Here is a 26,676-nt window from a genome sequence, read left to right as displayed (position 1 = left end):
TATTCTGATATATGTGTTTGTATAGAAGACTACAACCTCCGGAAGACTCCTTGATATAGACAGAAAAAAAAGGAGGAAAAGAAGTTGCATGGATGAAGGGGTCTATTTATTTATTTTAGTATTATTTATTTATGATTTATTTATTTTATGTGTTTTGCGAAGGTTGGAGACTCTGAAATCGCTCGAAAAAAGCTTCCTTTATTAATATAGATGAGATCTTTAGATTTAATCTTTCAGTGCGATGCAGGCCTATTTCTGATATTCTATCGTAATTATCAATTTAATTTATATTCATAGAAATCAAACTTTCGTATTATAGATTTTTGTTAGAGAGACTTGTGGTAGGGAAGTGTTGATTTAACTTAGGAAGCAAAATTGTTTTAAAAGTGAACAATGTTAATGTGCTCAAAGCGTTTTCTTTGATGATTTGGTACATTTCGTCACAAGTTGAAACAAGGTAAAATGTGACCCATTTAAGCGAAAAATGTAACCATTTTACCTAAGAAGTTACTGAACAATTTCTAAGCTATAATAATTTGTCATTAAAATGGTCACATTTTTGTCGTTAAAATAATGACGTTTAGCATTTAATGACGAAAAGTGTCTTCTTTAATGAGAATGGGTGTAATATGCACCCATTGCATTATAGCAATTGAGTTCCCATCAAATTTAAAGTGTACTATCTTTATGCTTGTTTTTTAGGTTTTCGATTAGTTTTACAACAAACATTCTGTACCTTGAGCTTTAGTTGTCCACAAAGTCTCTCTTTAATCTCCATGGTTTATCACAAATTCGTATCCTTTAAAAAGTTAACACTATTTTTGTAATTCATCTTAAGTGTTTGATTCATGAGATATAATGACGGAAATTAGCCCTTTACATACAAATTAGTTTTTGTTACTAAAAGCAAAAATATGAATAAAATAGTAAAAGATATTATAAAAGAGTTGAGTTGATTCCAACTATGCTGCTCAGACGACAATTTGTATTGTGTATGCTTTTATGATCACATATTTGTAAACAACAACATATTGATTATCATTACCTTTATGCCTTTATGGCTTTATCCAATTTTTCTAATCGAAAAATTCTTAGGTCCTCCGGGAGGACCATTAATATGTCCTCCCTAGCCAATAAAAAGTCTTCGTGCCTATATTTGTCTTATATTTACCTTTATATTTATTGTTTTTAAATATCCATGAATACTTTTTATTGGCTAAGGAGGACATATTAATGGTCCTTCCGAAAGACCTAAGAATTTTTCTAATCTTAATTGTGATTTGATTGTGATGATACGACTCTCAATGTTCATAACATTTAACTTGTAGACAACATTATCTAGCATTTATATCACAAATTTCATTTGAATCCAATGTACTAACAATTGTTTTTATTGTATATGCATATCTCAAAAATACTCACGATGTGCGACCAAGTATTGCATTCAATTTATTTCGGCTGCTATGTAGAAAAGACGGTCGCAAAATTTTTGTAACGACTAATTTGTTTGAATAGTGACTTATTTGATCGGTTGCTAAATTAAGTAGTTCTTGTAGTGACCAATTTTGAGAGACGATTTCATAACATTGGCACTATATTTGTATGTAGGATCAACAAAAAAGACGTACTTGTTAACACTGTATTTATGACACACTCTTAAAAGATATATGTACCGGTTAACATTAGGTCACGTTCCATGATTTCTCGAGTTGTACGTCGATGATCAAATATTAGACCAACCTATGAAAACGCAATATCATTGCACGTCCTAAGTACAAAACAATCAACTATATATTATAATAAGACATGACCATGATTTACCACCATATACAAATGCATAATAACCATCTTACTTTATAAAAGTTGACAAAAAACACCGACACCAAGCAATATTTTGACAAAATAATAACTGTGTTTGCTTGTTGCTTGTGTTTGCTCATTCTCTTGTGATCACCACCTTCTACAAAAGAAAAATATATAAAATTTTAATTATGTACTGAAGTATTAAAAAAATAATGTAACAAATAAAATCATCAATAAATGAAAATAATGAAAAGCAAGGGTAGCATGTATATTAAGGCCATACAAAAATACATTGTAAATAAACACATTAGATTAAATTATGATAAACGTATGAACAATTGATTTCATTGAATGATGGAAATTCTGTGTATTGCAATTGTATGTTTACAAGGGTGTGAGATGTTGCAATATATACAAAGTAAGGAATAAAGTATTTACGGAGAGAAATAAACATAACAGCTATATTGTACACATTTACGGAATGAATTGCGGGATTGCCGAATATAGAGGATATGCAATATCAAGCTGCAACGGCTCTCTTGATTCCGCAATCTTTGCTAACACCCCCCCTCAAGTTGGAGCATGGAGCGACGAAATGCCCAACTTGGATAGGAGTTCATTGAACGGGGCACGACCAAGAGCTTTGGTAAAGATGTCTGCGAGTTGAGCGCTTGTGTGAATATAGCTTGGTTTTATTGTGCCGCGTATAATCTCGTCACGAACGAAATGACAATCAACTTCGATATGCTTTGTGCGTTCATGAAAGACCGGATTTTTTGCAATATGTAGGGCAGATTGACTGTCACACATTAATTGAATGGGTTGTGGATGTGGAATTCCGAGGAAAGCAAGCAACCCTTTGAGACATTTAAGTTCGCAAGTGGTGTGAGTCATAGCACGGTATTCGGCCTCAGCGGAGGATAAGGCGACGGTTGGTTGTTTCTTAGTTTTCCATGAGATAGGAGAGGAGCCCAAAAAAACTAGGTATGCACTGAGTGACCGGCGAGTAGTAGGGCAAGCCGCGTAATTAGCATCGCAATAGGCGTGTAAACATAAGTCGCTGTCAGACCGTAGAAGAAGACCTTGACCAGGCGCATTTTTGAGATAACGGACGATCGTGAGAGAGCAGCGTCCCAATGTTCCGTTGTCGGGGCATGCATAAATTGAGCCAAAATATGAACCGAATAGATTAATTCGGGTCTTGTAATTGTGAGATAAACTAGGCGTCCCACAAGACGGCGATATGGTTGTGGATCGAGCATGGGTGTTGCCTTAGACTGGGCCAGTTGATGATTGGGTTCCATGGGAATCGATGCGGGTTTGGACCCAAGTAAGCCAGACTCGGATAAGATATCAAGAGCATACTTTCTTTGGGATATGAAAATGCCAGATTCGTGACGGGCTATTTCTAGACCAAGAAAGTATTTGAGAGCACCCAAGTCTTTCATATGAAAACAATTGCTGAGATATTGTTTAAACTTTGTGATCATATCAGCATTGTTACCACAAATGACTAGATCGTCGACATAGACAAGAACGTGTACCTCGGTGTCGTCGTTGGAAATGGAGAAAAGAGAATGATCATAGGGGCATTGCCGAAATCCGTATTTTGTGAGGGCGGAAGCGAGTTTAGCGTACCAGCAGCGGGGAGCTTGACGTAACCCATATAAAGATTTCTGTAAACGACAGACACGTGTATCGTCAGATGATAAAAAACCGGGTGGAGGTTTCATGTAAACTTCCTCGGTTAGGTCGCCGTGGAGAAAAGCATTATGAACGTCCATTTGGCTAATGACCCATTTCTTCGCGGCGGCGATTGCTAGTAATGTTCGAACTGTTACTAACTTGATAGTAGGCGCGAAAGTTTCATTGTAATCGACGCCTTCTACTTGCCGATTACCCATGACCACCAAACGGGCTTTGTAACGTTCAATAGACCCATCTGCATTATACTTGATTTTGTATACCCATTTGGAGGCGATGGCCTTCTTATTAGGCGGCAGGGGCGTGAGAGACCATGTATCGTTGCGTGCCAGAGCTTCAAGTTCAAGTTTCATCGCATCACGCCATTCGGGTATCTGCACTGCATCTTTATAAAAACTAGGCTCGTGGTGTTTAGTCACGGCCGAAAGAAAAATGCGGTGATTAGGAGAAAATTTAGAATAGTCGATATAGTGAGAGATAGGGAACCGAGTACCTGAAGATTGCGTCGATGCGGTGAGCGAATGAGACGAGGGACGGACTGGTTGTAAAACATAACCTTGGAGGTTCGAGTTTGGAATTTTTATCCGGTGCCCACGGCCCATTTTTGTAGGTTCGGTTGTGGGGTTGGGTGAAGGTGGTTCACAATCTGTCGTAGAGGATTATGGGATGGTCGAGGTGGGTTGTTGGATGGTCGGATTTGTGGACGATGTGGTGGAGGGTGTAACAGAATGTGGTTGGACAACCACGACTTGGCCAATGGGGGTTAAGTGATCTTGATTAAAGGGAGATGAATCATGGTCAAGATCATCGAGGTTTAAGGTTTGGTAAGGGAAATCGTTTTCAACGAAAATAACGTCTCGTGATTCAAAATAGGCACCGGTGTCTAAGTCGTATAATTTCCAACCTTTTTTTCCAAAGGGATAGCCAATAAAAATGCATTTTCGACTTCGTGAAATAAATTTGTCTCGCGTACGATTTTTCGCATAAGCTAGGCAACCAAAGACGCGGATATTTTCCATAGGTGGTGTTTTATTAAAAAGCATTTCATACGGAGTTTTTCCGTTAAGAATTTTGGAAGGGGTACGATTTAATAAATGAACGGCCCCTAAGACGCATTCGCCCCAAAAGAAAATAGGTAATTTAGCTTGAAAAAGAAGAGCGCGGGCGATATTTAATATATGGCGGTGTTTTCGCTCTACCCGACCGTTTTGTTGTGGAGTGTCAACATTAGAAGTTTGGAAAAGGATGCCATTCGTTTTGAAAAACGGTTTAAGAGGCTCAAATTCGGTGCCGTTATCACTGCGTAAAACCTTGATTTGTTTTTCAAATTGTCGAGAAATCATAGCGAAAAAATTTAATAAGGTTTGTTTGACGTCACTTTTGTGACGTAAAAGATGAACCCAAGTAGAGCGAGAATAATCATCGACTATTGTTAAAAAAAAACGAGACCCACACGACCCATTTTCGGAATATGGACCCCATAGGTCACAATGTATCAAATCAAAAATTGAAATAGCTTTGTTGGTACTTAACGAAAATGGAACACGAGTTTGTTTTGCTCTTAAACAAATATCACAAGAATTATTATGAAAAGTACTAATGTCCTTTGATGAAATAAACGGTAAAAAATGCATAGCATGTGGAGAAGGGTGCCCCAACCTACGGTGCCAAAGATCGAAATTGGAAGCCGATTTCACCGAACAAACCATGGCCTGCTCGTGGACACCTTGAAGATAGTATAGTCCCTCGTGCTGCTCACCCGCACCAATCACTATCCTCGAGGAACGGTCCTGTATAAGGCATAGTTTATGAGAAAATTGAATAGTTAGAGAGGTGTCGAGAAGCAAACTTGAGACGGATATAAGATTACATTGTAAATTTTCGGCATATAAAACATTTCTTAAAATAAGACGAGAAGACAAGTGAATATCACCGCTTTTAGTAGCGATGGTAAGGTCACCGTTAGGTAAACCTACTGACAACGGGGATATAGGACGCACATTGGTAAACCGGGTTAGAGAACCCGACATATGGTGCGACGCCCCTGTATCGATTATCCAAGAAAAAGATGAGAGGTTACCAGTCATAGTATCGGTGGCAGCCGCGTTGTTATTAGCCCGCCAAAGAGCAGCAAGTTTCTCAAGTTGTTGAGGTGTCATAGAATTAAAATCCAAGTTATCAAGAGTTGACAAAGGAGGCCTGGAATTGGACATACCTCCGTTGTTACTCATGCTAGTACCTACTGCCATATTCGCACGCGCAACCGAACCCGCAGATTTTGCTTTTATTCGTTCCCAATTTTCCCTGCCTTTTATATCCGGTACAAATGTAGCATTGCTCAAATCCGTATCATTCGGATTAATATAAATACGGTCGCGGGGACGGTCTCCCCACCATTCAGGAAATTCCCCTGTGATCCTATAGCATTTCTTAAAAAAATGGCCTGGACGGTTGCAGGCTATACAAAACGGACGATTCGTATGATTGGAAAAAACAGAGGATGAATGTTGGGTCTGATTATCAGGCTTTGAATTACGACTTCCCCCTCCCGAAGATTTATACCCATGGTTAACCCGAGCTGCGAATGCAACCGGATCAGGAACGGACTCGGGTTTGGGGTAAGAGAAATTTCGAACAGCTTCATCTTGCAATAAACGGTTATAGACAAGATCTAAACTAGGAATAGGATTAAGAGAAATAATTTGAGAACGAGAATTAGAGAAACGGTCATCAAGACCCATCAGAAAATCGCGTACCCGTTTTTTTTCTCGCCTGGAGTTGATGATATTCAGCCAATCGCAGGCACAAGGGTTACAAGAGCAGGGAGGAATCGTGTCATGCTCGAGTATAGCATCCCAAATTGCCGTCATCCGACCATAATAATCCATAAGACTTTCAGTAGCACCTTGTCGACAAGCAAACAGTTCGGCTTGCAACTGATAAATCCGAGCTTCGTTGCTCTGACAAAATCGGTTTTTGATATCAATCCAAACCTGTTTAGCCTCAGGTCGGAGTGAAATTTGTTGTCGCAGCCCCGGTGCTATCGTGTTGAAGATCCACATCGTCACCAGAGCATTGGCGGCTGTCCATGATTCTAACTTGTCAGAGGTAGGAGATGGTCTGACAATTGAACCATTAATATAACCAAGTTTTCCTTTGGCAATTAGCGCGAGATGAAATGAGCGAGACCACTCATCGTAATTTTTACCATTGAAAACCACCGGAGTAATACTGTGACCGGTATACTCCACATGAACCACCGAATAATTTGGCGGCGGTTGCGGAGTTTCGGTTAGAGTTCGTTCTGTGTTTGTCATATTTGTGATAAAAAAACGAGAAAGAAAAATAAGATCGAAAGAGATTGGATCGAAAAAACTAGGCTTTTGAAACTGATACCATGATAAACGTATGAACAATTGATTTCATTGAATGATGGAAATTCTGTGTATTGCAATTGTATGTTTACAAGGGTGTGAGATGTTGCAATATATACAAAGTAAGGAATAAAGTATTTACGGAGAGAAATAAACGTAACAGCTATATTGTACACATTTACGGAATGAATTGCGGGATTGCCGAATATAGAGGATATGCAATATCAAGCTGCAACGGCTCTCTTGATTCCGCAATCTTTGCTAACAAATTATGATTAAATAAATGTTATGAAAAGAGAGAGTAACCTGATTTAGGAAGCGAGGGTCAACCCTATTTATATAGCAATAACACGCAGAGCATAGAGTAATATAAGAGCACTATGCAATTGCATGTTTATTAGGAGTCTACAATTCTTAATTCTCTTTATGAATTAATTATAGTAGAATTTGTCTAATAATGAACTTTTATCTCTTAGAAATAGTTTATTGTGGAAAACACAAACACCTAGCTAGACATACGGCTGTATCACATGTTGGAGTTAGAGTACAACTCTCAACCGCTTAGCAATTTAATATCGTAATTGCTAAATCCAACACGCCATTTTACTCAATCCAACACAATTTACCTATTTTTTCCATCACTACCCTTCATTTAAAAAAAAAAGAAAAAAAAAAGTAAAATAACACACCCCCAAATTCCCCACCCGAGAACCCATTCCCACAACCCCAATCACCCTCCACGGCTCCACCAAAGATCGGCCCGCTGCCCTCCGCCCCCTCGGCGTCAACTCCATCTCAACCCCGCCGTCTATCCAATACCTTCGTCGCGACTGAAGGTAGATCGAATGACGATTGCATCGGAGTCGAGGTGACGAACATGGTGGGAGCAGAGGGTGGTCGGCGCGGAAATGGGGGCGGGTAGTGGATATCGGCGCGAGGATAGAGCGGTGAGGGGTGTTCGGCGGTGGCGAGAGGGCGGAGGAGGGGAGGGGTTGTTGGTGTTGGTTGAGTTTTTTTTTTTTTTTGGTTTTTGATTTCTTCATATGTTAGGGTGAGAAATTAGGGTGAGAAAATGGGAGGGTTAAATTCGGAATAAGATGGAAAAATGTGCGGGATTTAGTAAAATTGTGTGCGGGATTTAGCACGTCCCTTTAATATATACTTTACGTAGTTTACGAAAGTTGGAGTCTCTATAATCGCTCGAAAAAAACTTCCTTTATTAATATAAACTAGATTTAATTTTCTTTATTAATATAAACTAGATTTAATTTCCTTTAACATGCTAAATCCCGCACATAACTTTACTCAATCCCGCACATTTTTTCGTCTTATTCCGAATTTAGCCCTCTCATTTCACACCCTAATCTCGACTCTCACTAATGAAGAAATCAAAAACCAAGAAGAAACATCACGTAAGCCTCCTCAACCCAACAGCCAATAACCCCTCCCCCACTGTTGGCCACCTCTCAACGCCCCATCCGAGCACCGAGCACCCCTCCCAGCCCCTATACCCGCGCGGACCACCCTCGCCCCACCATGTTCGTCTCTTCGACTCAGCCGCAATCAGCATTCGATCCACCTTCAGCCGCAACGAAGGTGTTGGATCGACGGTGGGGCTGGGGTGTATTTGACAGCGAGGCGCGGGAGTTCGATGCCGGGGTCAGGCTGCGGGTTCTGGTGAAGGTTGATTGGGTCTGTGAGAAGGGGGCAGTGTTGCGATTGGGAATTATTGGGATTTTGCTTTTTCTTTTTTTTTTCTTTTTTTTTTTAAATAAAGGATATTGATGGAAAAAACACGTAAAATGTGTTGGATTGAGTAAAATAGCGTGTTGGATTTAGCAATTACGTAGATTTAATGCCCGTGTGATGCACAGGCCTTTAAGTAATATTACTCAATAAATTGAATCTTTATTATCACTCGAAATTCTGACTTATCTTTATTATAAGTTCTGGCTTAAGGTCGCCCTAATTAAAATATAGTCCACCTTCATTTGTAACAAACTCAACAGTACTGAAAGGACATTACAACCTGGAAATATTCTATTAGTGATGCGTAATATTAAACAACTTATATAATTAGATTAAAGCCAACACAATTTTGGTAGACTTTAAATTAACTTGATATATATACTTTGAGTAAATTAAAATAACTCTCTTAGAATTCATTAATGTTTTTCGAAAATTTTCCCCCACAAGTATTTGACCTCTACTCAATATTAGTAGCAATTTTAAAATCGTTTCTGTATCTTTTTATTCTACCATTAATACTATCTCAAATATTTTGGATTTCCACAAAATCTAGATAAGAGGTATAGAAATGTTGGGATACTAATATGTTCTTTTCATGAAAAATTACATGGAGTAGTTATTATTTGGTGAATTTTATTGAAATCATTGCATCAAAAAAGAAGAATGAAATACCGAGTACGTTTTATTACTTTCATACAAATTATTAATGTGAACAATTCCATATTAGCAAATTAAAATGTATTAGAACCATAGTAGCGTAGTAGCTGGTATTGCAATAAATTAGAACAACGGCATATAGTTTAACTTTACGTTGTCGCGAAAAAAGGAACATAAATCGAATGTACTACCTCAGACCTTATTTATTTTTCATCTTATGTGTATTTTTTCTAAGCTTATTAAAGTTTATAACTTAGATTTTAAAGCTTTTCCGTCAAAACTCAAATTTAAAAGAGTTTATATGTAATGTTTTTGAGTTATATTGTAATTTTGTGAGCTTAATGTATTAATGAATGAAGTCAGAAACTTTATAGTAAAACTCATAACTTTTAAAGAAAACTTAAAAACTTTATGATCTTTGAAAAACAATACAAACTGATGGTAGTACATCGGATGTGTATAATATATGGACAAAGAGACACTCACTTTTTTAATTCAATATCTCTTAAATATTACTTTATATTTATATTTCTTTACGTGGATGTGGAGTTTAAAGGGGCAATTTAAGCATAACTCATATACTCCTTAGAGGAATGAGTTCATATTTCTCATAGAATATTAGTGTGTTTTGATCATAGTCAAATTTGGTTTTTATTAGAGTCGTTTTACACGATATATTAAAAAACCACAATTCTAATATAAAACCGTTTTAAATAAATATTAATATAAAATCAAATGATTATTTACGTAAAAACACCCCCCTAAAATAACTTTCATCAATCACCAATTACTAAAATAAGGACATTAAGGTCTTTCGTTATACGTTTTACAATGTAATATTGTAAAACCATCTTAGAGGAGAGTTGCACATTAAAAAAATTCATCACCCTATTAAGTTTCAATAGAGATAAGAAAACTGCTATAACGGTTATAAATAATTAGTTATACTCAAACTCTTGTTTAAGATTGAATTTGTGCGCTTAGTTCATAATAAAATCGGTTTAAATTGTTACACTTATTGTCTAAGACTCGTGATCATCTTTTCACGGGAGTGTAAATCATATTTTAAACACACTTTTAATCAAAATTGGTCATCATCTGTTCGATCTCCAAAATCCTCAACGCACTGATATGGCGGTATCGTGACAATATTTAACAAATATATGACTATTCATGTAAAAGTAGAAAGTACCTTAACGGATTGCATATCAAGTTAATTAGATTGATTGTATAAGTAAAAAAATGACAATGTTGTAAGTGTAGATCGAAAGCTACACTGTATTACATAATACATAATTAATTTATGACCTGATTAATAAATGTTATTCGAACAATGCAGAAACAGAAGGAGTAGAAATACCGTAACTGAGATGGTCAGCGAAATAAGAGAATAAAACCCGTAAGTAGTGCCGTGGTAGAAGCCACTGCCTTGAAAACTATTTCTCCGGTACGACCGTGGTGGCGATCAGCTAGTGCCGGTAGTTCCCAAGGATAACACTACAATCTCCACGCAGTTCCGCCCACTCGGAACTGTGAGACTTGGAACGAAATTAACAGCAGTACCCAGAAACTTTATGATAGACGAGAAGAAAAAGAATAGAGGAGTGTATGATTTTCTGTGTATGAAAGGTGTGGAATATCTGTTGTATTTATACAACAAAGCAGGCGGTTTTAGGAGCCAAAAACTGCTCCTCCATAAACGCCAGTCAACGAGAGAAAGGGGGAGAGAATAACTCACCCACTAACAAAGATGACTTATTCCACTAACTATGACCCATTAGATTGTTTCAACAAAACGAAGCCCACTCGGATGCGGCCCAAAAAGATAGGCACAGCCCGCCGCAGGCGATTGCCAAATCCCAAATCCCGAATCATGAATCCGGATCCGGGCCGGGCTGGGCTCGGGCACGGCACGCGCGCGCGTGTGCGAGCTGAATTAAGCACCTCGCAAGGCTTCCACAAAAGCCTCCCTTGACCCACTAGTGATAGTGTAAGGTAAGAGGACATATATAAACACATGAAACTCTCTTTTCCTCACCAATGTGGGACAATTGGAAAAAAGAGAGAAGCCTCACAAAGCTCCTATTTCCAACAATCCCTCACTAGGGGCGCCAGACAAGAAGAAAAGAATTCTGGGTAAAGGAAGGATTGGATACTTAGGTATCAATATCTTTCAATTTGAATTGACACTTTAGTGCAATGAGGAAACAACTTACTTACAGCGAGAGAATATCTTGCGATTTGAATTCCTAGTGAGCTTGGTCGATACCCCCACAACACATATCATACCTTGATTAAGATCGTTCGCGAAAGTGCAACGCGCTCTTTTAGAGCTATGCGTTTACCTCGGTACTAATAGATGTGTTCAGAAGACTTCTCATAGTCTAATGATCGTTACACCTACGTAGGTGACTCAAGTGCTTCTCAATAGCACTTCTCACATGAGTCATTAAGGACTAAGTCCAACCTGGTGTATGATTCATCAGGTGCGTCTCAAAAGCACCACCATAAAGGCTATGAATCATACAACGCCATAGGAATAGAAGCTTTAGACCTAGTCAAGTCTCACTCTTGACCTAAGGACTTAAGCCCCATTCCCCTCGACGTATCAACGACTAGTCTCCTAGCCAGCCCTTTAGTAAAGGGATCAGCAAGATTATTTTCGGACTTCACATAGTCCAAAGCAATCACTCTGTTGTCTTGGAGTTGTCTAACTGCAGCGTGCCGTATTCGAATGTGTCTCTTCTTTGAATTGTAGACACTATTCTTTGCAACACCAATAGCAGCCTGCGAGTCACAGTGTAGGGAGACCGGTGTTAGCCGTCCGCCCCCACCGGTATATCGACTAAAAGGTTTCTCAACCATTCAGCCTCTTGTCCTGCCAACTCAAGAGCTATGAACTCAGATTCCATGGTAGAGCGTGCGATACAAGTCCGTTTAGAAGACTTCCACGATATAGCACCTCCACCCATGGTAAAGACATAACCACTAGTAGAACAGATCTCATCGTTACCTGCAACCCAGTTCGCATCACAATATCCCTCTAACACAGCAGGAAATTTATTATAATGCAAACATAAGTCAACTGTTCCTCTTAGGTATTTTAGTAAACGACGAAGAGCATTCCAGTGTTCATTACTATGGTTATGTGTATAACGACTCAGTCTACTAACTGCATAAGCAATATCCGGTCGAGATACGAGTTCATTAAAAACATCACACTACCTAGGATTTTAGCATACTCTTCTTGGGAAACACTCTTGCCCAAGTTTTTACACAATGGTATACTAGGATCATAGGGTGTTCTAGCAGGCACATCATCAAAGCAGTTAAACTTTCTCAACACTTTTTCAACATAATGAGATTGACTTAGACAGATTCCATTGGGGTTTCGGATGACCTTAACTCCTAGGATAACATCAGCTTCTCCTAAGTCCTTCATCTCAAAATGTGAGGACAAAAAATCTTTGGTTCTAATTATAACTTCCAAATTATTACCAAGTATTAACATGTCATCAACATATAGGCATATAATTACACATTCAGATCCCATTATTTTTGAATAAACACATGAATCAGAATTGTTAACCACATAGGCATTACTTATCAAAGTGTTGTTAAATTTCTCATACCACTGTTTAGGTGCTTGTTTCAGTCCATAAAGTGACTTGTTCAGTTTACACACTTTACTCTCTTGACCCTCAATCACAAAACCTTCCGGTTGAGACATATAGATCTCTTCCCTTAGTTCACCATTCAAAAAGCGATTTTAACATCCATCGATGTATAACAAGGTTATGAATAGCGATTAAGGCGACAAGAGTCCTAATGGTCGAAATTTTGGTCACAGGAGAGTAAGTATCAAAATAATCAATACCCTTCTTTTGTGTAAAGCCTCTAACTACAAGTCTAGCTTTGAACCTCTCTATTGTACCGTCAGGTCTCATTTTCTTTTTAAAGATCCATTTACTCATAATGGGTTTACTACCTTTAGGTAAATCAGTCAACTCCCAAGTCTGATTTGACACAATAGAGTCAAGTTCACTTTTAATAGCATCTTTCCAAAAATTAGCATCAATGGATTTCATTGCCTCACTATAGGTTTTTGGGTCATCTTCTATTAAAAAAGCTGAAACAAACTCATCACTAGCACAAACAGTGTATCCAAGTTCAGATAACATAGTTGTATCATAATCATCACCAAAGTTCTTTGGGCATCTAGGTCTTTTACTTCTTCTAGGTTCAACAGAAACATCAATAGAAGTGCTAGCACTAGCATGTGAAGACAAATCAGGAGATACAACAGATAAACTAGGAGATGTTACAACAGTTTTCTGAAAAGGAAAAATATGCTAAAAAAATTCGGCATCTCTAGCCTCAGATATAGAACGGTCACTCAAAGACATAAATCTATAAGCAGAGCTATTTTGAGCATAACCTATAAACACACAATCATAGGTCTTAGGTCCAACGGTAGGTCTCCTAAAATCAGGTAAACCCACTTTAGCCAAACACCCCCATACCCTAAGGAAGCTCAGGTTAGGAGGATAGCCCTTCCAAATCTCGTAGGGTGTCTTGTCAATTTTCTTATGAGGTACACGGTTAAGAATGTGACAAGCTGAAAGAATTGCTTCCCCCCACATATCGTCAGATAGGCCAGAACTTAAAAGCATAGCATTCATCATTTCTTTTAAGGTTCTATTTTTACGTTCAGCTACACCATTGGATTGGGGCAAGTAAGGTGGACTAGTCTCATGTATTAAACCGTTTGCGGCACAAAAGTCGACTAGATAACTGGATTTATACTCACCACCTCTATCAGACCTTACCCTTTTAATTTTTCTGTCAAGTTGGTTCTCAACTTCATTCTTAAAGTTTATAAAAGATTGTTCTGCTTCATCTTTAGTCTTAAGCAAATAGACACGGATGTATCTAGAACAGTCATTTATAAACGTAACATAATAATTCTTGCCACCTCTACTTGCAACATTTTTGAAGTCAGCTAGGTCGGTGTGAATTAACTCAAGAAGACTCGTGTTCCTAGTAGTCACAGGTTTACTAGGCTTCTTTGTAAACTTAGCCTCAACACAGCCAACACATTTAGAGAATTCTTGACTCGTCAAACTCGGAATTAAGCCCATAGTTCTAAGTTTTTTTAATGTAATCCACATTCACATGACCTAACCTACCATGCCAAACATCAATAGACTCAGCGATATAAGCAGAAGAAGATGCAATATTATTAATAGCAGAATCAGAGTTCAATACAAAAAGACCCCCAGAAAGATAACCCTTGCCCACAAATTCCCCATTACGCGACATTACCACCTTGTCAGCCTCAAAAACAAGTTTCAAACCAGCTTTGTTTAACAAGGCACCAGACACAAGGTTTTGACGCAATGAGGGCACAAATAAAATATTACTGAGAGCAAGTGTTTTCCCCGAGGTGAGTTTGAGAAAGATCTTGCCTTTGCCCGTGATCTTTGCAGATGAAGAGTTACCCATGTAGACGCATTCCCCATCAGCAACTTCCTCGAACTCAGCAAATAAACCCCTATCAGCACAGAGGTGTCTCGAAGCTCCAGTATCCAAGACCCATTCAAAGAACATTACCCACAGATTAGCTTCCACAACCCACCGCAATAACGTCATCGTCATAGCAACATTGGCCTCAACAGATTTCTTCTCGAACATTGGTAGGCTTTGTGCCAGGTTTTCCACAAACATATAGAGACAATAGGACCCTTAGCGACTTTCGAATCTTAGGAACCGGTTTGGTATGCTTCCCCTGGACCATTCTTCTTTGCGGGACCCTGGTTCTTACCCCGACCAACCTTGGCCTTACCCTTACCCTTATATTTCTCAAAGATAAGACGGACCACGGACTCAACCAGATTAGCTTTTACAAAGAAGAACAGCGAGAACAGTCACAGATTGACTAGCGGGGAAGGTCTTTAAGGCGATTAGCCTCCTCCGGTCCTCATATGTCCTATAAGTTCCTTAAGGGACAGGTCTTTCTTTTTGTGCTTAAGTTGGTTTTTGTAATCGGACTAGGAGGGAGGGAATTTCTCTAGCGAACATTAGCTACAAAGATATCATCAAGTTTCATGCCCTCATTCACAACATCAAAGACATAAGTTTTCATAGACATGGACTTGATCCATGATAGGTTTCCCGTCAGCCATTTGAAATCCCAACCATTTTCCCACAACATATTTCTTTTTCCCCGCGTCATCAGCCCCGTACTTGGTTTCTAAAGCCTCCCAAATAAACTTAGCCGATTTATTCACATCAAATAAATCGAACAAGGTGTTTGTCATATTATTCAGAATGTGACACCTAGCAGTTTTGTTGTCCTTTACAAATTTTGCAATATCCTCTTCATTGGACTTAACATCTTTAGAGGGAGGAGGGGTTTTCTCAGCATCAGTAGGGGTGATAGGCTTAGGCGGGTCACTAAATAAAACGCAATCAATTTCTAACTGCTCAAAATACATCAACAATTTCTGGGACCAACGCTTATAATTGTGACCATCCAACGACTCTAGTTTCGACATATCAGGAACAATTTTCGAGATAACAGACATGTTGCAGCAACAAATAGTTTTCAAATTGTTATTCGAACGATGCAGAAACAGAAGGAGTAGAAATACCGTAACTGAGATGGTCAGCGAAATAAGAGAATAAAACCCGTAAGTAGTGCCGTGGTAGGAGCCACTGCCTTGAAAACTATTTCTCCGGGACGACCGTGGTGGCGATCAGCTAGTGCCGGTAGTTCCCCAAGGATAACACTACAATCTCCACGCAGTTCCGCCCACTCGGAACTGTGAGACTTGGAACGAAATTAACAGCAGTACCCAGAAACTTTATGATAGACGAGAAGAAGAAGAATATAGGAGTGTATGATTTTCTGTGTATGAAAGGTGTGGAATAGCTGTTGTATTTATACAGCAAAGCAGGCGGTTTTAGGAGCCAAAAACTGCTCCTCCATAAACGCCATTCAACGAGAGAAAGGGGGAGAGAATAACTCACCCACTAACAACACTGACTTATTCCACTAATAGCCCATTAGACTGTTTCAACAAAACAGAAGCCCACTCGGATGCGGCCTAAAAAGATAGGCACAACCCGCCGCAGGCGATTGCCAAATCCCGAATCACGAATCCGGATCCGGGCCGGGCTGGGCTCGGGCACGGGCAGCGTGTCGGCGTGTGTCGAATTGAATTAAGCACCTCGCAAGGCTTCCACAAAAGCCTCCCTTGACCCACTAGTGATAGTGTAAGGTAAGAGGACATATATAAACACATGAAACTCTCGTTTCCTCACCAATGTGGGACAATTGGAAAAAAGAGAGAAGCCTCACAAAGCCCCTATTTCCAACAATAAATAGTTTGGTGAAGATGGTACAAACTTAGGATGATGAACTTTCTGATTATTGCGCACGTTTTGGTACTAATCAACTCTATACTGTCCTTACATAATGTGTAGCAGAGAGACCTTAAACAAATGCCACTCTATTGAAAGTCTTCACTTTTTTATACCAACCCTATTATCCACACTTGCAGTAAACATGCTTTTGTATACTATCCATAATGGGGTTAATTTTACAATTTTTATCGATAACAAAGTGGTTAAAGATATCATGAATTATTTTAGTTAGTAATTAACATAAATACGCTTAAAAATTATCAAAAAAAACATGAATCTTAACGGTGTTAGTTTGGTTGAAAAAGCGACACAAATAAGCAATGCATAAGAAGTTTATAGATTTGTCAGCATGTGAATCCGTATGCCAAGTTGATTATTTCATACGCATGAAAATTAAACAATTGACAAATCCTATTACTTCTTAAAAATGACTTTTTTTTAGTACGAACTTAAAAATTAAGTATAATAAACATGTCAGACGAACTTATTCATACGGATTAGCATCAACACTAAGAAAAAAAATAATAGCACCAAAGATAACCTCTACGGATGACTATATCCCTGCAACATAATAGCGTCTCTAATCGTTCTCCATGATCTAAGCCTCCTACAAAAGAAAAAAAAAAATTATTAACTCAAATTACGCAAACTTGTATATTAGAAAGTATAATGTAAATAACATATTAGATCATTAATGAACACATATAATTCAAAAAAAAAAAGGAAATAGCATGATTTTATGGTTAGGGGCATAAAATAAGACATAGAACATTAATGCATGATAGTTATTCAAACAAAGAGTTGCAAGATTTGTTTAGGTAGGAGATAATTAACATTTATATAGGAGAAGACGAAAGACATGTTGTATAATGCAACTACAACTCTACCATAATTATGTTTATGTATAACTCTATTAATTATACGGTTTATTATCTCTTTCTTAATTTAAGTAATTGGATATCTATTTATGTCTTTTGTAAAAACTGGACTCTCTAGAATGGCTCGAAAAAAAGCTTCTTTTATTAATATAGATAGATAGATATTGATATTGATTGTTAGAAGAGACATATATCGTTGGGATTCTAGCTAGTGCATTATTATTAGGCGTTGATATGAAATTAGTATCACCAATATTAAATAATAAATATACATATCTAACATGCATAGTATTACCAACATTATCTGCATTATTCCATGATTAACATAGGTATAAAATGTTACTTGTATTATGTAAGGGTTGTTGAAGACTTGAAGCAATGGTAATAGTTTATCTGCTTGACTACGTTTTGTAATTTATCAGGAGTGATTTTACTAAGTCATTCTTATTTTAAGGGAACGCATTGTAACACCTCCGTATATCAAGGTGCATTATCAAGGATCACCCCAGTGTATAAAGGTGTTACCATCTCGGTTGCCCGAGGTAGTAGATCAAATAAACAATAAAAGAACATTTGTTAAATAGTTTAAGACTTTACAAAGTAGGACAGCGTGGCAAGATACAACATGAGTATCTACCCAAAGACTACTAAGCGTGAGTGACGGTGACATCTACTTCGGTAGCGTGATGACTCGATACCCCTCCAAGCCCGCAAGCATCAAAACCAGTTGTTGTAACACCCCCATACACCAAGGTGTCTTACCAAGACCACCTAATGCATGAAAGTGCTACCATCTCGGTTACCCGAGACAATAAATATCAAATAGACCCTAAAAGAACATACTTTAATAGATAAGTTAAAGTCATTACATAACAAAACCAACTGTAAAATACAATTGTTCTCCAAAACTGTAAACCAACTAGAAGGAACTGCCTTATCAGACACAGCGGAAGACTAAACACTCTGATATGTGATGACTTTATCCCCAGCTAGAACCCGCACGTATCCAAGATATACCTGCTAAACAACAGTTCACCACCCACGAATGGATCACCACAGTTTTTAAAACATTTAAACGGGGTCAGTACTGATTAAACAAAACAACACAGCTGCAACAAAAGCAATACAACAATCCAATCCAATCAACCAATCTCCATCATATCACCACACACCTGACTACACACTAAAGTGTGTAGTCCTACCAGAATACTCATCGCAACAAGTATTCCACACCGCCAGTGGGTGACCGCAGCCGTTCCCACCTAAGCCCCGCTCATCTCATCCGAGCGATAAACCCAAGTTCCTAAATGTGCACATCCCTTCTGTGGCGGGTTCCACATAAGGCGAATTAAGGGCGTGAAGTCACTCCCGCAAGTGACTCCACTCAGCCGAGGACGCACCTCGCAAACCACAGACAATTATGCGATAATCACATTATACTATCAACAACCACCAATTCAAAATCCAATACCAATACGATATGCAACAACAACAACAATTAATCACTAACACAACCATGTAATCAATACTGAGGGGGGAAACCCTACCTGGAATAGCAATCACAGACCGTCACAGCAGCTAATCAATACCGTTCCGCTACGAATCCTCCTCCTATAACACATATTCACATAATTACCACCTAATCATCATAATACACCTAAAACCCCCAAATCTACCCAATTAGGATTTTAAACAAACTTATCAAATCATTATAAAAATTATACAAGAAGCTTACCCTCGACACAACGATCACAACGGCCTAAAGAACGAGACAATTCGACGATCCTAGCCTTGGGATTTGCTAATAATGCGACGAATGCGAACTACGTAACTCTTTTCTCTTTTCTTTTGAAAGGTTTTAGAAGGTAAAAGTGATTAAGAATAATGACGGAAGCCTTTTATATTAATCTCGCGTTATTAAAAAAACCCGGCTAAAACAACCCGTAAGACTCACTTACTCGATCGAGTAAGTGACTTACTCGATCGAGTGCCCCTTACTCGATCGAGTGTCACACGTACTCGATCGAGTACCCATTAGGTCAGCTACTATTTTGCGTAAAAACATACTTACTCAACAGAGTAAGCCCCACTCGATAGAGTACCCATTGACATAGAAAACCGTAGTATTACGGTCTTCCTCCTTAAAAGAACTTCATCCCCGAAGTTCAACCCATACTCAAAACAAACATACTCACTCGATAAAGACACAACAACGCAACTAAGGACTCAAAACAAAACCCCAACCTATAAAACATGAACTCTTAACACCAACTCCACCAACTATGCCTACCTCCACAACATGGCCCGCGATATCGTATCAACTACATTATAGCCTCTCGACCGTAACTCCATACACTATCGAATACCATCCATAAACGCCACTAGCTCCATTTCATTAACATATTACCCACTAGAAAAACCAATATCAAGACACTCATAACGTCAAACGGAATGTTACATTCTACCACCCTTAAAAGGAACTTCGTCCTCGAAGTTTACTCACACTCATAAACATCATCATCCAACCGTCAACACCATCGAAATATTCTCACACTCCTAAACATCACACTACTACAAGCACGACCATGACCTTTTAAAAATATCAATCATAATACAAATCCATTCTTTATACAACACCAACACTCTACTTCCAATTATACTACAACATGTACAACCATCAAACACTCTTTGCCGCATCCTACTCCTCTTAAGATAAATGTTACGTCCTCGTAACTCACTAATACTAGATCCTTAGCTATATCTTCTCATTATCCTCATCACCACCACATGTCAAAGATAACCGCCTATAACCTCAACACCTATAACCATTCCTATTTCCAAGGCTCTCTTACTTAAACAGTTCTCATACCTCAACTTATTCTGCACTCCATCTAACCAATACCACAAAATCCTTAGCATAATCAACACTCCAACTTTTCACATTACCACAACACGACATACCTCTTTATATAAAACATCTATCGCCGAAAGCATAACTCACGATCCACCCTTGTTACGCATACTCACACTAGTTCCTCAAGTTCTTTTCTTTCATTACCGCAAAACTCATACATAACTTAACATGATACTAATTCCCAACACCCTATACTCATTGTCCTAATATCTGATTATGAACCACCAGCAGCGTCCAGATCAGTACAACACGTGTTCCACAAATCACTTGCCATTACTATGTCAACCAATGCCTCCTCCAAAAGAACATTACAAGTACTCCAACAACCTCTCGCAACTGCGTCCCATCAATAGGATATCACTATACCATGATAACAACGAAAACATACACAACTCTCTTCCAAATCATACTCTACCCTCACTCCCAAGCTAAACTGGTAAGAAACATCCATAAACAAAACAACCGTCTATTTGTACAAACCGAAACTCACAGGAAGCAGCAGCAAACAAAACAACAATCTATGTATAACTGGTATGTACTTTCGAAAACTCGTATTGTAATCATCCCGCCTACTCCACCACAACCGGTGACGGCATCGCAACACCGCCACCAACAGCCGCACTGTAGCGCGAAAATACCCGCATCACAACACAAAGTACCGTGCCCGGATCACCACCCGAGGCACCACAACCACATCGATAGACATCGCAACTTACACAATCCCATAAACACTGACTCGGTATAACTTCCCGGATAAGAAAACTTACTCAAAACCACTTTACTAGATCACAACGCAACATATTATATGGAATAAACATATAATAACCTCATGAATATCATCCCCCTACCATATCACGGAATAAACATATATCATGAATACACATGCAAGTATAACTAGCCATGCCAGATCACTCAAATTATTACTTTTTTTGGAATATCATTCCATTAGATTACCGTACCCAGCATATGTTACAGAACATTCAGGTAACAACTTTATGACTATCATACCATACCACTTCTCGTGAGGTCAAAACCTCACACAAACATTTATAGACATCATAAACCCATAATCACATTCAACTAGTCAATTCTGATCACGTAAGTTACCACCTGATAAAGGTTACCTCTCGCCCGAGCTTAACTCGTATGCCCCTCATAACACATTCTCCCATTCGCATAACCACCACCTCCTGCCAAATATAACCATACCATTAATACTCAACTACTAGAAACCGCCTCCTATAACCACATCTTATACTTCTTCACAACCATACACATTAATCGGGTCTCTACAAAATCAACCTCATTAGAATGGCTATCTTTCCTATTTATCATTACCCTTAACCACTAGTGACAACACCTCAACACTACCACCGTTCGGACATCAAACCTCTTACACTCATCTCTAAACATCACTGTTTCTTTCCTATCTTTGGTTAACATCCCAAATAACGAACATCAAATCCATCAACAAAATTACCTCAACATTATTACCAATTCCATCCTAAATTGTATCGTCACCCAACGCATCACCAAGATCTCATATCGTGCAAATTCTTTACCCAACCTTTTACTTTCCTTAAATCCTCGAAACTCATGATTAACATGTCGTCCTGGAACTCCTATATAACCGTTAACTCAAATCCTCATGATAGTATCATACATCTCGACGATTCCTTACTTTTATATCACATAACTCCGGTGAACATTCTCTTAGTTTACCTCTCTCATTCTTTTCTTTTTACACTCGACAAAATCAATTAACAATTCAACTCCTTATTACTTCTACCTAACTCTTTAGTGCTCCGGTTACCTTCTCATTGCTCCAAAACTCAAATCTCGTTATTTCATATCAGTACCATCTCACTCTTTCTTACCATGGATCTTCTTTTATCATGCTATCACTCACACTTATCACCAATTAGTTTCCTCTAGAATCCCAAAACTCATTTCATACCGTTAATTTCCCAAGAAAATCACACATTAGTTTCACCTCTTGATAATACAATTTGCCAAACTCACTCACTAACTGCAAATCCACGTCCCGACATGTCTCCATTAAGTTCACTATATACCACTCTTCTCCATCCCTCTACAATGACCTTTCATTACATATATTCTTAACCAACACAATTCGTAACCATCTCCCTCCATAATTCCTTACACATCTCAAGTTCCTACTATCCACATCCTTCCTTTCAATCTTTTCATTCTCACGTTCCTTAGACTTACATCATCCTTTGCCCACATTCACTTACTTTTACATTACTCAACACACAATCATATCACTCATCTCATCTCACAAAACATGCTCCATGCCTCAATAAGCCTTACCAATCTTCCTTTTCTTTTTCCACTATTTATCACAACCACATATAACTCATGTCCTCCCCACCGAACTCATACTCACCACAGGTGTCACTCCTTACATCATAAGATTGGGTAACTTACGCATCAGGACTAACACATACGTAAAACAATGCATAAAGAAACAAAAGAACACCTTTGAATTAAACATAATCGGCGACGAAGTCAAAAGATAAACATATGACCCATAACAGGGGTCACTAGATCGAGTACAGGTCACTCGATCGAGTAAGTGACTTACTCGATCGAGTAGGTGAAGGTCAGAGGCACGTACAACAAATTACCAGGGCTACTCGATCGATTAAAGGCTACTCGATCAAGTAACAAGAGGTCTACTCGATCGAGTAAGGGTCACTCGATCGAGTACCCTACGCAGTTCTCAGCACTGTCCAATTTTCATAAAACGGTCATATCTCACTCGTTTCTTGGTCATTTTGGGCGTGTGACCTATCGTTAGAATCTTAAAAGAACAAGTTATCACCTCCAATTGGAATCACATCAAAATAATTTATGCATCTCAAGTTATAACAGTTTAAAGACAATTTCGCTCTAATCAGACAACATAACTATTTAATTTTTTTCTTCCAAATAACTTAAACAACAACAAGGTAAACAAAAACAACTCAATACTCATAAAACCAGTATCCCTAACCACATGTTACTATTTAAAAAAGCCAAACAACAAATTCCATCATGCACATATATTATTCAACTTACCATTCATGTACCCGCATGCTTTTATTCCATAACCTTACGTAAGAACAATGACATAATATATAACATCAAATTCCCATTCATATGTTACTAACATATCAACATTATAAAAATCCATTTCAGTCATATAAACATGCTTAAATCATGAAATCATATTCTTATGCAACATTATCCATCATCCATCATACACTTTATCCAACGTATGCATATGAAACAACAGTAATCAAGTATATAACTTTATTATATAACTTTACGGAAACAAAATCATGTATAATCATATTACATCCTCTAATCTCATGTTACTAAGATTGCCACATTATAAATCAGTTCCACCATACAACATGATCATCCACAACATATTACTATATCCATCTTCTTCACCTTTTTCCACCACATTCACCAATCCACCACAATCATTCTTCCAACATTGCTATACAACATATCATCCAACATCCGCAATAGAACATTAGTAAACATATAGCGATCCCATGACACCCCATAGTGACCGGTTTATAGTTGTAGGGCAAGTTCGCGACTTTAGGACGTCTCCCAAGTCTTTGCATTAGCTCCTAACAACTCCTACCCGGGTTCATTTTAATTTCACTCTCTATGTTCATTGGGTTCATTAGTTACAGGTTCCAATATCGTCGCTCTGATACCACTTTGTAACACCCCCATACACCAAGGTGCCTTACCAAGACCATCTAATGCATGAAAGTGCTACCATCTCGATTACCCAGGCAATGAATATCAAATAGACCATAAAAGAACATACTTTAATAGATAAGTTAAAGTCATTACATAACAAAACCAACTGTAAAGTAAAATATAACTGTTCTCCAAAATTGTATACCAACTAGAAGGAACTGCCTTATCAGACACAGCGGAAGACTAAAGACTCTGATATGTGATGACTCCATCCCCAGCTAGATCCCGCGCGTATCAAAGATATACCTGCTAAACAACTGTTCACCACCCCCGAATGGATCACCACAATTTTTAAAACATTTAAACGGGGTCAGTACTGATTACACAAAACAACACAGCTGCAACAAAAGCAATACAACAATCCAATCCAATCAACCAACCAATCTCTATCATATCACCACACACCTGACTACACACTAAAGTGTGTAGTCTTGCCAGAATACTCATCGCAACAAGTATTCCACACCGCCAGTGGGTGACCGCAGCCGTTCCCACCTAAACCCCGCTCATCTCATCCGAGCGATAAACCCAAGTTCCTAAATGTGCACATCCCTTCTGTGGCGGGTTCCACATAAGGCGAATCAAGTGCGTGAAGCCAGTCCCGCAAGTGACTCCACTCAGCTCAGGACGCACCTCGCAAACCACAGACAATTATGCGATAATCACATTATACTATCAACAACCACCAATTCAAAATCCAATACCAATACGATAATCAACAACAAAAACAACAATTAATCACTAACACAACCATGTAATCAATACTGAGTAGGGAAACCCTACCTGGAATAGCAATTACAGACCGTCACAGCAGCTAATCAATACCGTTCCGCTATGAATCCTCCTCCTATAACACATAGTCACATAATTACCACCTAATCATCATAATACACCCAAAATCCCCAAATCTACCCAATTAGGATTTTAAACAAACTTAACAAATCATTATAAAAATTATACAAGAAGCTTATCCTCGACACAACGATCACAACGGCGTAAAGAACGAGACAATCCGACGATCCTAGCCTTGGGATTTGCTAATAACGCGACGAATGCGAACTACGTAACTCTTTTCTCTTTTCTTTTGAAAGATTTTAGAAGGTAAAAGTGATTAAGAATAATGACGGAAGCCTTTTATATTAATCTCGCGTTATTAACAAAACCCGGCTAAAACAACCTGTAAGACTCACTTACTTGATCGAGTAAGCGACTTACTCGATCGAGTGCCCCGTACTCGATCTAGTGTCACACGTACTCGATCGAGTACCCATCAGGTCAGCTACTGTTTTGCGTAAAAACATACTTACTCGACAGAGTAAGCTCCACTCGATTGAGTACCCATAGACATAGAAAACCGTAGTATTACAGTTGTACCTGCTAAACCAACTGCTCACCATCCCCGTGGATCCCCACAGTTTTGAAAACACAACACGGGGCCAGTTCACTGCAATAACAAAATAAGACAAGTACGATAAGATAAACAACTGATCATCATCCACCTCCAACTCCCAATCATATCATGTAACTGACTACACACTAAAGTGTGTAGCCCTGCCAGTGGGGGACCGCAGCCTTGCCCACCAAATCCCCGCTCATCAACGAGCGATAACCCTGTTCATTAATGTGCACATCCCATCCTGTGGCGGGTTTCAAAACTAGGGCGTGGAGCCACTCCCGCAAGTGACTCCACTCAGCCGAGGACGCGCCTCGCTAACATCACCAACAACCATCATCACACCAACACCAAACTCCAATCCAAAAACAACAGATAATAACAATATCAATCGTACAAACAATTACCACATAATCTCAAATCAGTTAAATAGTAAACCCGGGTAGGGAAACTCTACCTTATCGCTAATCCATGAAAATGCAACCAACAACTAGCCAGGCAAGACTCCGAGACGAATCCTACAAATAGTAACCACGTCCTATTACAAGACTACCCCAAAAACCTACTGAAAGACAACACCGAAACAACGACTTACTTTGAGACGCGGACCGAAGTCGACAACGATGACATCTTTACCTTAATACTCCAAGCATAAACCAATCCCCCTCCTTGGGTTAGTGTCTAGACTAGATGAGAGTGTATAGAAAGGTGGGTGATAGGTGAGAGAGATATATTAGGGTTAGAGAGCTAGGGAACCGTCGAAAATGAAATAAGATTTACCAACTTGCGTTTTATAATAACGCGTCAACAGCGGCGATACTCGGTCGAATACTTTCATAATCGGTCAAGTGTTACCACTACTCGGCCGAGTAGCCCCTACTAGGTCGAGTAACAGATACATAGGTCCTTTATCCTCTCTCCTATCCCCTCCTACGATCTTCTCTGGTCAAACGGTCGGTCAAGGGGTCCTTAAACAGGGCGGGTATT

The 26,676-nt window shown here is 38.7% G+C and overlaps 1 long non-coding RNA gene across 1 annotated transcript; it reads right to left on the bottom strand.

The window, feature by feature from the left end:
• Window positions 1-1,773: 1,773 nt before the first annotated feature.
• LOC141656124 (uncharacterized) lies at window positions 1,774-7,626 on the bottom strand. Its single transcript, XR_012548360.1, has 2 exons — window positions 7,188-7,626; window positions 1,774-1,960 (listed from the first exon to the last, which is right to left on the bottom strand). It is a non-coding gene; the product is annotated as an uncharacterized LOC141656124 (long non-coding RNA).
• Window positions 7,627-26,676: the final 19,050 nt, after the last annotated feature.

This window comes from Silene latifolia, chromosome 5 (assembly GCF_048544455.1).
Source record: "Silene latifolia isolate original U9 population chromosome 5, ASM4854445v1, whole genome shotgun sequence".
Classification (NCBI taxonomy): domain Eukaryota; kingdom Viridiplantae; phylum Streptophyta; class Magnoliopsida; order Caryophyllales; family Caryophyllaceae; genus Silene; species Silene latifolia.
This window is presented reverse-complemented; position numbering and strand designations above follow the sequence as displayed.